Source organism: Chlorocebus sabaeus, chromosome X, assembly GCF_047675955.1.
Source record: "Chlorocebus sabaeus isolate Y175 chromosome X, mChlSab1.0.hap1, whole genome shotgun sequence".
NCBI lineage: Eukaryota > Metazoa > Chordata > Mammalia > Primates > Cercopithecidae > Chlorocebus > Chlorocebus sabaeus.
Genome location: NC_132933.1, coordinates 3,631,741 through 3,643,881, shown reverse-complemented (window position 1 = coordinate 3,643,881; position 12,141 = coordinate 3,631,741). Strand labels below are relative to the sequence as shown.

At 36.3% G+C, this 12,141-nt stretch overlaps 1 protein-coding gene across 1 annotated transcript in view; it reads right to left on the bottom strand.

Annotated features, from left to right (window-relative positions):
* GABRA3 (gamma-aminobutyric acid type A receptor subunit alpha3) overlaps nt 1-12,141 on the bottom strand; it is a 289,627-nt gene that overhangs the window by 58,401 nt on the left and 219,085 nt on the right. The window lies entirely within an intron of this gene.

Here is a 12,141-nt window from a genome sequence, read left to right as displayed (position 1 = left end):
ATAGTAGCCTCCTATGTAGAAATGGGGCTCACACAGCAAAAATTTAGAGTTGCTTGGAAGCTAGCTCTCATGAGCTACTTCTAACTAGCCTTTATACTTACTGGTTATATTGGACTCAACCCCCACCATCCTTTTGGAATTCTAATAAGTTGAGAAACTGATTATCAATTATAATGTCACCCATTCCCCCAATGGCTTCTTCCCTTAGATAGGTACTCCTGCTGATAATTTTCAGGGCCCAAGTACTCCTTAGGACCAGAAATCTTGCCTAATAAAACATCAATATATGAGACTGAAAAGAATACGCCTCACTTCTATGCAATTACCAAAGAAGCCTGTTGGGAAGTGTTTTGTTGAGGCAACAAGTAAAGAAGTGCCTGAAAGGGATCCCATGTGTGGGGTCTCCATTTTTCACTCTTCACATCACAGTGCTACTGTAACAGTGTTAGGAAGCAAGATCTTAACAAGATATCCACAGGCTATTGCTGCTTAACATGATTTTTCTTTGGTTAATGAGAGTGAGATACCAGGAGATATTTCTTGTCAAATTACAGACATCCATGTGTCCATAAAGGCATAGAACGTTCAATGTATAATTGTTATCATTATGATGATCATTGATAATAACCTATGAGATGCTCACAGCATGTTACAACTTCTAAAGAACATTCTCATCAGTAATTCCACTCAGGCCTACCATAACATTTGTGATGTAGGGACCCTGGTTGCCTGGAACTAAGTACTATTTACCTCATTTGCTCCCCATAGTGACCCTGTGAGGGACATATTGCAGACATTATTATCATCTTTATTTCATAAATAAGAATTCATGGTGTTAAAGTGAGTTTCTCAAGTCACAAAACCTGGTGAACTGCAGTGCAATCTGGTGTTCTTTCTACACTAACAATTTTCCATTCATCTGAGGGTAACGGTCTCAAGTCCTCAGTAATCTTTAAGTCATATGAGAGATGCTCTAGTCATCTTTGGTTATCTTTGAGCAAGTATGTTCTATGTATAAGGTAGTCATGGGAAGATACTAAGAAAAGAAGGAAGAACCAGAGGCACGAGCCACAATTGTTGCCCTCATAGTGACCACTGCTATAGGAAGAGAAAGCTAACCCTCACATATGCAGTTAACCATTGACACAGGGCAGGAGTTGAGTACATTAGCCTGAATACAGTCAGAATGCTTTCTATTGCAGAAAAAACTTGAAGGGATATTGAACATCGTAGCTATGGGAAGGGAGATAAGGAGGTAAGAAGGTCAGACAGCGTTGACATGTTTAAGAATCAATGAAAAGAGCATAACATAATTTGGTTTGTGAAGTACCTTGCACCTACAAACATTTGCTTTTTCTCTCTCCTCTGTGCTTAGGTGGGTTGAGGAAGAAGTGGATGGGAATAAAGATAGAAAAGTTTTAAATCAGTTTTTCCCCTAATCAGAAATCACTGCCTTTGCATCCTGCTTTGATAGTCTATTTGTTGTGGTCTTATTCTCCACGTCCCCAGAACTGCTGGCTAGACATAAAGTAATTTCCCCTTGGCATTACTCATAAGAGGCAGTATCTTGGAAATAATAATATAAGTGGAGAAAAGGAACACAATTTTCTTTATTAAACTCTCATGGAATCTTTTCAGTATCCAACACAAGGAGCATGTTTTTCAGTGAAATACATTTCTCTTGTGTCTGGTTCTTTGAGTCATGAAACCCCTTTTGTGCCTTAAGAATAAGGTCAGACTGGTGGAGTATTGCAGGCTAGCTTCAGAGTTCAGCTTTTGTCCAAGACACATCGGAAATTTTGTAAATATCCAAGGCAACTTTAGTTCCCTCACTTTTAAAAAGGAATAGAGACAATATCCTCTTCCCCTACATAACCCATCTATCCATTCAACATTTATCCATTTAACAATATCAGGGATTTATAGGGTGGTGGGAGGCACAAATTAGAAAAAAAGAAATCAAAGGCTTTATCTACTCCAGAGGATTATCACTATCATCATTATTATCTTTACTATATATAGAAAATAATTTCAAAGAGAAAGCTGGGGCAGAATCAGAGCCTTTAAGTGACATGGTTGCCTCTGACTTCAGATCAGCAAAATAAACAAGCCCTGTACAAATTTCATGTCCTCTCTCCTTTTCCAACCTTTCTCCCTCTTCATGGGTTCGTTTGTGAAGCTCTACTAAATCTGGTTGTATTTTTGCTAGCAGTTTTCAGTGAGCTTTTCAAAAAAGGTCAGAATCCCCTGAAAATGTGGCATTCAGATCACAGAACTATAGTCGTAATACAGGGGTTGGCCTGCTTTGCTTTTTATGCGAAGACCAGATACAAAGTAAGAGGCAATCCAGGAAGTCCCTTCTTTGGGAGACGAGGATACAAATGAAGATCTGACGACATTTTTAGTCCTTCACCTGCACCCTTCTCCCCCACATACATACTTCAGTTGCTACCCTCATTTTACCATGCTTTGCCAATCCTGACTCTCTTTTCACCTCCCCCCCTCCACCTTTGCTGCAAAACAGTTGCTTTTTATCCCATCACACTAAGTTAAAGTTACATTGTTGCAACAGCCTCCTAGGTTGTCTCTGCTTTTCCCCTTCCCTCTTAGAGTATATTCTATATAACAGCCTTCGAGTGTTTGCCGACCTATTACAGAGTAAAAACCAAAGTCCTTATCAAAGCTTACAGTGTCTGATATAATCTTGTCTTCCACCCTCCCCTTCACTCTGCTTCAGCTCTGCCAACATGCCTGTCTGTCTTACATCAAGGCCTTTCCACTCACTATGCTCTCTGCCTAGGATGTTCTTCTTTTGAATACCTGGATAATTGATTTCTGCATTTCTTTCAAGTTTTGCTTAATTAGCATTTTCTAAATGGGGCTTACTCTGATCTCCACTGAGTTTACTACCTTCCCTATAGGTAGTAAACCTCATCATGCTTTCTTTTTTCATAACCCCTAAAATACAATGCACCTTCTAATTTATGTTTTCTATTTATCATCTATTTTCTTTCCTTCCTTTCTATAAGGTTATGGATTTTTAATCTTATTTTTTCTTTAATGTGTGCTAACATCCTAGTTAAGTATCTAGCACATTGTAGGTATTCAATGAATATCAACTCAATGAATGATTTACTGAATGACTTTTCTTTCCTAAAGTCACACATTTCTCTTGGAGTCTGCAGAGAGGAGGTGTAGGCTGGGCAAGATAAGGTTTAAGTATTGCTAGGGTTCTAGGCAAAATCATGTCTTAATGTGATTCATTAATAGCATCATATCTCAATTTATTCACTTCAATGGGCATATAGTTTACTTCCTAGAATTTCGGAGCTACAAGAGCCTTATAGAAAGCATCTAGTTTTATCCCCTTATATATTTATGTATGAGAAAGCAGAAGGAACATGTCTTGCCCCAAATCACTCAACATAGTCTGGGAGCTGACTAAAAGTTTCCTGATTCACTGGTGTAGTCAACAAAAGATCCCCAGTGGATGCCCCAAACCACAGATAGTATTGAACTCTCTATATACTATATTTTTGCTTATATATACATACATATGATAAAGTTTAATTTATTTATAAGTTAGGCACAATACTCTTGCACTTTGGGACCATTAATTAGTAAAATAAGGGTCCCTTGAACACAAGCAGTATGACAATGACACAGTCGATTTGATAACTAAGACAGCTACTAAGTGACTAATGAGCAGGTAGCATCTACTGAACAAAGGGAGGATTCACATCTCAGGTGGGGCAGAGCAGGATAGCCGAGATTTCATCACACTACTCAGAATGGCATGCAACTTAAAACTTATGAATTGTTTAATACTAGAATTTTCCATTTAATATTTTCAGATGGTGGATGATAGTGGGTAACCAAAATCATAGAAAATTAAACCACAGATAAGGGGATAAAATACCAAGATTGTTGTCCACTTAGAATTTACATCTCAGTAGAGAAAGACAGAAAATAAACAAGATAAGTAAGCAAATTCTATAGTTTATTGAAATGTGATATACCCCAGGAATAAAAATTAAAATACATGGGTAACAAGTATTTGGAAGGGGTTTCAATTTTTAATAGGGTGTTTAGCAGGTGCCTCACTGAGTAGGTGACATTTGAGCAACAATCTGAAGCAGATGAGAGAATGAACCTTGTAGAAACCTGGGGAAAGAGCATTCAAGTTAGAAGGGGTAGCAGTGCAAAGGCCCTGAGGTAGAAGTGTGCCCAGTGTGCTCAAGAAATAGCAACTAGCCTACTATGGTTGTGTTGTAGAGATCAAGGGGAAGAGTAATAGAAATGAGTTCAAAGAGGAAATTATGGGGCATGAACTAGATAGTATAAGAGCTCCTGGATATTTTTGCTTTCACTATGAGTGTAATATAGAGGCACTGTGGGATTTTAAGCAGAGGGTAACTTGATCAAACTAACATTTTAAAATTATGGCAATTTTATAGAGAAAAAGTTGAAGGAGGTCAAAAACGAAACCAGGAAGATGAAGTCTAAAACCACTTTATGATTAAAAACTCTCAAAAAATCTAGGAATAGAAGGCAACTTCCTCAATTGATAAATGGCACTTACTAAAAACCCTCATCTAGCATCATAGTTAATAGTGAAAGACTAAGATACTTCCCCTAAGATCAAGCAAGGATGTTTTTTCTTCCTTATTCAACTTCTTATTCAAGAATTTAGCCAGTCAAAGAAGAAAAGAAATGGGGAATGACTGTTAATGGTATGGAGTTTCTTTTTTGATGTGATTAAAATGTTCTGAAATTAGATCTTGGTGACGGTTGCACAACTGTGAATATATTAAAAATCATTTAATTGTACACTTCAAGAGGATAAATTGTATGACATGTGAATCATATTTCAATAAAGCTGTCTAAATAATTAGGCAAGCAAAAGAATGTAAGAGAATGATTGGAAAGCAAAAATCAAAAGTGTCTATTTGAAGGTGACATGTTCAGACATTCCATGTTCACAGATTTAGAAGTCCTAATAGCATTAAGGCGGCAATTCTCTCCAAATTGCTCTATATATTCAACACATGCCTTTTGAAAATCCCAGATTTTCTTTTTGTGAAAATGGCAAGTTGATCCTAAAATTTATATGCGAATACAAAGGATCTAGAATAGCCAAAGCATCTTTCAAAAAAAAATGAGTACTTACACTTACCAATTTTAAAGCTACAGTAATCAATATGGTGCAGTTTTGGCCTAAATATTGTAATATAGACTAATGGAAAAAATAGAAAATCCAGAAATAAACTTTGATATTTATAGTCAATTGATTTTTGACCAAGATGCCAAGCAATCCAGTTGAGAAAAAATAGCTTTTTCAGTAAATTTTTCTAGGAGAATTTAATATACAAGTGCAAGATATGAACTTAGACTGTTACCTCACACCATAAGCAAAAATCAACTAACAATGGATCATAAACCGAAATTTAAGAGCTAAAATTTCTAAAGGGGAACATAGGAGAAAATCTTTGTTACCTTGAGTTACACAAAGATTTTTTAGGTATGACACCAAAATCATGATGCATACAAGAAAAAATATAATAAATTGGACTTCATAAAAATTCAAAACTTTTGCTTGTCAAAAGATACTTTTAAGAAAATGAAGAGACAAGGCACAAAGAAAGTGAATATATTTGTGAAACATACATCTGATAAAGAACTTGCATTAAAAATACATAAATAACCCTTACAATTCAATAATGAGAAGAAAAACAACCTAATGTGAAAATGAGAAGTATATATATGCAAATAATATATTCTGTTGGCTAATAAGCACATGGAAATATGTTCAACATTATTAGTAATTAAAGAAATCCAAATTAAAACTACAATGAGATACTACGACATGCACACTAAAATGGCTAAAACAAAAAAGATCAACAATTTCAAATGTTGACAAGGATTTGGGAAAAAAACACAAGATCATAAATTATGGTGGAAATCAAACTTTGGACAATATTTTGGCAGTTTCTTAAAGAGTTTAACATAAGCTTACCATAAGAACCTGTGGTTTTACTCTAATTCTTACTTTAATTACTCTAATTATTCACTAACAAAGATAAATGAAAACATGTGTCCAAAGAAAGACCTATTTATAGCAGTTTTATTCACAACAGGTAAAAGGTGGAAACAACCCCAATGACCCCAATGTCTATTATTGTGAATGGATGAACAAGATGTGGTATATATCCATACAATGGAATGTTAATCATCAATAAAAAAGGAATACACCCAATGGCATGGATGAATCTCAAATGTGTTATGCTAAGTGAAAATAGCCAGCCACAAAATGTCACACATTGTATGACTCCATTCACATGACATGTCCAAGAAAGACAAATGTATAGAGACAGAAAGTAGATTAGTGGTCGACTGGTGTTGGGGTGAGAACGGAATGTTACTACAAATTTGTAGAGAGATTTTTGGAAGTGATAATATGTTCTAAACTTGAATTTTGGTTATAGTTGCACAATTCTTTAAATCTACTAAAAATCATTGATTTGTACATGTAAAACAAATTTTATAATAGGTAAACTATACTTCAAAAAGTTCTTATTTTAAACAAATCAATAGCAGCCTTATAGCACAGTGTTTAAGAGCATGGATTCTTTTATCTTTTTCTTTTTAGAAAGCATGCTTACCTTAGCCATTTATTTATTTATTTGTAGATTTAGGGGGTACAAGTGCCATTTTGTTATACAGATATATAACATAGTGGTGAAATTAGGGCTTTTAGTGTAACTCTCACCCGAATAATACATATTATGCCATTTAGGTAATTTCCCTTCCTTCACCCCTTCCTACTCTGCTGCCCTTTAAAGTCTCCAATATCTATTATTCCACTCTGTATGTCCATGTGTCTACATTATTTAGTTCCCGCTTATAAATGATAACATGCAGTATTTGACTTCCTGTTTCTTGGCTGTTTCACGTAAGGTAATGGCCTCCAATTGCATCCATGTGGGTGAAAAGCAGATAATTTCATTATTTTATTAATAAATAGTGTTCCATTGTGTGTGTATATATATGTACATAAAATTGTGCGTATTATATAATATATAATATACATTGCATTATATATAATATATATTATATATTATATACAATGATATATTATATATCATTTTCTTTATCCAATCATCCGTTGATAGACACGTAGGATGGTTCCATATATTTGCAATTGTGAACAGTGCTGCGATAAACATCTAAGTACAAGTATCTTTTAGATATAATGATTTCTTTTTGTTTGTGTAGATACCCAGTAGTGAGATTACTGGAAAAAATATAGCTACTATTTTTAGTTCTTTGAGAAATCTCCATATTGTTTTCCATAGAGGTTATGCTAATTCATATTTTCAACTGTGTGTAAGCATTCTCTTTTATCTGCATCCTTGTCAATATCTGGTTTTTTTTGTTTGTTTGTTTTTGCATTTTAATAACAGCCATTCTGACTGGTGGAAAATGGTATCTCGTTGTGGTTTTAATTTGCATTTCACTGATAATTAGTGATGTGGGGCATTTTGTCATATGTTTATTGGCCATTCATTTGTCTTCTTTCAAAAAATGTCAGTTCTTGTCCTTTACCCACGTTTTTAATGGGGTTATTTTTCTTTTCTTTGTTGATTTGTTTAAGCTCCTTATAGATTCCGGATATCATTTATTTGTTGGATGCATAGTTTGCATATATGTTCTCCCATTCTGCACGTTGTCTATTCACTTTTTTTTTCCTTTTTAATTATACTTTAAGTTCTAGGGTACATGTGCACAACGTGCAGGTTTGTTACATATGTATACATGTGCCATGTTGGTGTGCTGCACCCATTAACTTGTCATTTATATTAGGTATATCTCCTAATGCTATCCCTCCGCCCTCCCCCCTCCCCACAATAGGCCCCAGTGTGTGATGTTTCCCTTCCTGTGTCCAAGTGATCTCATTGTCGAATTCCCAGCTATGAGTGAGAACATGCGATGTTTGGTTTTCTGTTCTTGCGATAGTTTGCTGAGAATGATGGTTTCCAGCTGTATCCATGTCCCTACAAAGGACACGAACTCATCCTTTTTTATGGCTGCATAGTATTCCATGGTGTATATGTGCCACATTTTCTTCATCCAGTCTGTCACTGATGGACATTTGGGTTGATTCCAAGTCTTTGCTATTGTGAATAGTGCCACAATAAACATATGTGTGCATGTGTCTTTATAGCAGCATAACTTATAATCCTTTGGGTATATCCCCAGTAATGGGATGGCTGGTTCAAATGTTATTTCTAATTCTAGATCCTTGAGGAATTGCCACACTGTCTTCCACAATGGTTGAACTAGTTTACAGTCCCACCAACAGTGTAAAAGTGTTCCTATTTCTCCACATCCTCTCCAGCAACTGTTGTTTCCTGACTTTTTAATGATTGCCATTCTAACTGGTGTGAGATGGTATCTCATTGTGGTTTTGATTTGCATTTCTCTGAGGGCGAATGATGATGAGCATTTTTTCATGTGTCTGTTGGCTGTATGAATGTCTTCTTTTGAGAAATGTCTGTTCATATCCTTTGCCCACTTTTTGATGGGGTTGTTTGTTTTTTTCCTGTAAGTTTGTTTGAGTTCTTTGTAGGTTCTGGATATTAGCCCTTTGTCAGATGAGTAGATTGCAAAAATTTTCTCCCATTCTGTAGGTTGCCTGCTCACTCTGATGGTAGTTTCTTTTGCTGTGCAGAAGCTCTTTAGTTTAATTAGATCCCATTTGTCAATTTTGGCTTTTGTTGCTGTTGCTTTTGGTGTTTTAGACATGAGGTCCTTGCCCATGCCTATGTCCTGAATGGTATTGTCTAGGTTTTTTTCTAAGGTTTTTATAGTTTTAGGTCTAACATGTAAGTCTCTAATCCATCTTGAATTAATTTTTGTATAAGGGGTAAGGAAAGGATCCAGTTTCAGCTTTCTACTTATGGCTAGCCAGTTTTCCCAGCACCATATATTAAATAGGGAATCCTTTCCCCATTTCTTGTTTTTGTCAGGTTTGTCAAAGATCAGATGGCTGTAGACGTGTGGTATTATTTCTGAGGGCTCTGTTCTGTTCCATTGGTCTCTATCTCTGTTTTGGTACCAGTACCATGCTGTTTTGGTTACTGTAGCCTTGTAGTACAGTTTGAAGTCAGGTAGTGTGATGCCTCCAGCTTAGTTCTTTTGGCTTAGGAATGTCTTGGCGATGAGGGCTCTTTTTTGGTTCCATATGAACTGCAAAGTAGTTTTTTCCAATTCTGTGAAGAAAGTCATTGGTAGTTTAATGGGGATGGCATTTGAATCTATAAATTACCTTGGGCAGTATGGCCATTCTCACAATATTGATTCTTCCTATCCATGAGCATGGTATGTTTTTCCATTTGTTTGTGTCCTCCTTTATTTCGTTGAGCAGTGGTTTGTATTTCTCCTTGAAGAGGTCCTTTACATCCCTTGTATGTTGGATTCCTAGGTGTTTTATTCTCTTTGAAGCTATTGTGAATGAGAGTTCATTCATGATTTGGCTCTCTGTTTGTCTATTATTGGTGTACAGGAATGCTTGTGATTTTTGCACATTGATTTTTTATCCTGAGACTTTGCTGAAGTTGCTTATCAGCTTAAGGAGATTTTGGGCTGAGATGATGGGGTTTTCTAAATATACAATCATGTCATCTGCAAACAGGAACAATTTGACTTCTTCTTTTCCTAATTGAATACCCTTTATTTCTTTCTCTTGCCTGATTGCCCTAGCCAGAACTTCCAACACTATGTTGAATAGGAGTGGTGAGAGAGGGCATCCCTGTCTTGTGCCAGTTTTCAAAGGGAATGCTTCCAGTTTTTGCCCATTCAGTATGATATTGGCTGTGGGTTTGTCATAAATAGCTGTTATGATTTTGAGATACGTTCCATCAATACCGAATTTATTGAGAGTTTTAGCATGAATGGCTGTTGAATTTTGTCAAAGGCCTTTTCTGCATCTATTGAGATAATCATTTGGTCTTTGTCTTTGGTTCTGTTTATATGCTGGATTACATTTATTGATTTGCATATGTTGAACCAGCCTTGCATCCCAGGGATGGAGTCCACTTGATCATGGTGGATAAGCTTTTTGATGTGCTGCTGGATCCGGTTTGCCAGTATTTTATTGAGGATTTTTGCATCGATGTTCATCAGGGATATTGGTCTAAAATTCTCTTTTTTTGTTGTGTCTCTGCCAGGCTTTGGTATCAGGATGATGTTGGCCTCATAAAATGAGTTAGGGAGGATTCCCTCTTTTTCTATTGATTGGAATAGTTTCAGAAGGAATGGTACCAGCTCCTCCTTGTACCTCTGGTAGAATTCAGCTGTGAATCCATCTGGTCCTGGACTTTTTTTCGTTGGTAGGCCATTAATTATTGCCTCAATTTCAGAGCCTGCTATTGGTCTATTCAGGGATTCAACTTCTTCCTGGTTTAGTCTTGGGAGAGTGTATGTGTCCAGGAATTTATCCATTTCTTCTAGGTTTTCTAGTTTATTTGCATAGAGGTGTTTATAGTATTCTCTGATGGTAGTTTGTATTTCTGTGGGGTCGGTGGTGATATCCCCTTTATCATTTTTTATTGTGACCATTTGATCTTCTCTCTTTTCTTCTTTATTAGTCTTGCTAGTGGTCTTTCAATATTGTTGATCTTTTCAAAAAACCAACTCCTGGATTCATTGATTTTTTGTAGGGCTTTTTGTGTCTCCATCTCCTTCAGTTCTGCTCTGATCTTAGATATTTCTTGCCTTCTGCTAGCTTTCGAATATGTTTGCTCTTGCTTCTCTAGTTCTTTTAATTGTGATGTTAGGGTGTCAATTTTAGATCTTTCCTGCTTTCTCTTGTGTGCTTTTAGTGCTATAAATTTCCGTCTACATACTGCTTTAAATGTGTCCCAGAGATTCTGGTATGTTGTATCTTTGTTCTCATTGGTTTCTAAGAACATGTTTTTTTCTGCCTTCATTTCGTTATGTACCCAGTAGTCATTTAGGAGCAGTTTATTCAGTTTCCATGTAGTTGAGTGGTTTTGATTGAGTTTCTTAGTCCTGAGTTCTAATTTGATTGCACTGTGGTCTGAGAGACAGTTTGTTATAATTTCTGTTCTTTTACATTTGCTGAGGAGTGCTTTACTTCCAAGTATGTGGTCAATTTTGGAATAAGTGTGATGTGGTGCTGATAAGAATGTATATTCTGTTGATTTGGGGTGGAGAGTTCTGTAGATGTCTATTAGGTCCGCTTGGTGCAGAGTTGAGTTCAATTCCTGGATATCCTTGTTAACTTTCTGTCTCGTTGATCTGTCTAATGTTGAAAGTGGGGTGTTAAAATCTCCCATTATTATTGTGTGGGAGTCTAAGTCTCTTTGAATGTCTCTAAGGACTTGCTTTATGAATCTCGGTGCTCTGTATTGGGTGCATATATATTTAGGATTGTTAGCTCTTCTTGTTGAATTGATCCCTTTACCATTATGTAATGACCTTCTTTGTCTCTTTTGATCTTTGATGGTTTGAAGTCTGTTTTGTCAGAGACTAAGATTGTAACCCCTGCCTTTTTTTGTTTTCTATTTGCTTGGTAGACCTTCCTCCATCCCTTTATTTTGAGCCTATGTGTGTCTCTGCATGTGAGATGGGTCTCCTGAATACAGCAAAACTGATGGGTCTTGACTCTTTATCCAATTTGCCAGTTTGTGTCTTTTAACAGGACCGTTCAGTCCATTTGCATTTATGGTTAATATTGTTATGTGTGAACTTGAACCTCTCATGATGATGTTAGCTGGCTATTTTGCTCGTTATTTGATGCAGTTTCTTCCTAGCATCAATGGTCTTTACATTTTGGCATATTTTTGCAATGGCTAGTACCGGTTTTTCCTTTCCATGTTTAGTGCTTCCTTCAGGAGCTTTTGTAGGGCAGGCCTGGTGGTGACAAAATGTCTAAACATTTGCTTGTCTGTAAAGGATTTTATTTCCCCTTCACTTATGAAACTTAGGTTGGCTGGATATGAAATTCTGGGTTGAAAATTATTTCCCTTAGGAATGTTGAATATTGCCCCCCACTCTCTTTCTGCCGAAAGATCTGTTGTTTGTCTGGTAGGCTTCCATTTGTTGGTAACCCGACCT